General features: G+C 31.0%; 1 long non-coding RNA gene across 1 annotated transcript; it reads left to right on the plus strand.

Moving 5' to 3' along the window:
* Window positions 1-135: 135 nt before the first annotated feature.
* Window positions 136-413, plus strand: LOC115035068. The gene is made up of 2 exons (XR_003840223.1): window positions 136-222; window positions 291-413. It is a non-coding gene; the product is annotated as an uncharacterized LOC115035068 (long non-coding RNA).
* Window positions 414-736: the final 323 nt, after the last annotated feature.

Below are 736 nucleotides of genomic sequence, written 5' to 3' on the forward strand. Positions count from 1 at the left end.
CATTAATTACAAAGACAGTTCGACGATTTTGCAATGTATCTACATGAGAAATTCTGCTCACCTTAAATCACCACCGAAAAATTTTAGAAGAGATGTTAATATTCATTAAAAACGTACAAGACGATCGAAACGGAGATAATTTACCCAAATATGATCGGTCAAATACAAATGTATGCAACCGTACAACTAGCTGAAACTGTATTACAACAGTTGGCGCATGAGGTAATTCATAAATATAGTAGTACATGTAAAAAAAAAAAAATATTTAATACATTTTTTTTTTATTTTAGTTACAAAATGTTGAAATGGATACACCAAGCTATTCGCCGGTCAGCAATATATTCAGCACGTGATGGATTTAATCAGCCTAAGGATGATATTTTAGCTAAGGTAATTTATATATAAACATATTTTAAAAAAAATAAAAACACAAAATTTATTTTATATTTATTTTTCCCAGGCACTAGATCATATTGACGGACCTACATGGACACCAGCCGAGATTCGCAACCCGCAGGCATGTGAGGTAAACGATGGGCCTGATTTTTTCTACCAAGTCAGGACACCATCACCATTTCAATCGACTTACGCTCAACACCCAACACCAATTCGACGTGTACAACGTCAATTATTTTAATATTTATAGGAAATTAACTAATTTATGTGAAAAATAAAAACAAGCGTGATTTATAAAAAGTATTTTCATTTATTAAAATAATAGTAAGGTTTACAATAA

Source organism: Acyrthosiphon pisum, unplaced genomic scaffold, assembly GCF_005508785.2.
Source record: "Acyrthosiphon pisum isolate AL4f unplaced genomic scaffold, pea_aphid_22Mar2018_4r6ur Scaffold_6590;HRSCAF=7155, whole genome shotgun sequence".
NCBI lineage: Eukaryota > Metazoa > Arthropoda > Insecta > Hemiptera > Aphididae > Acyrthosiphon > Acyrthosiphon pisum.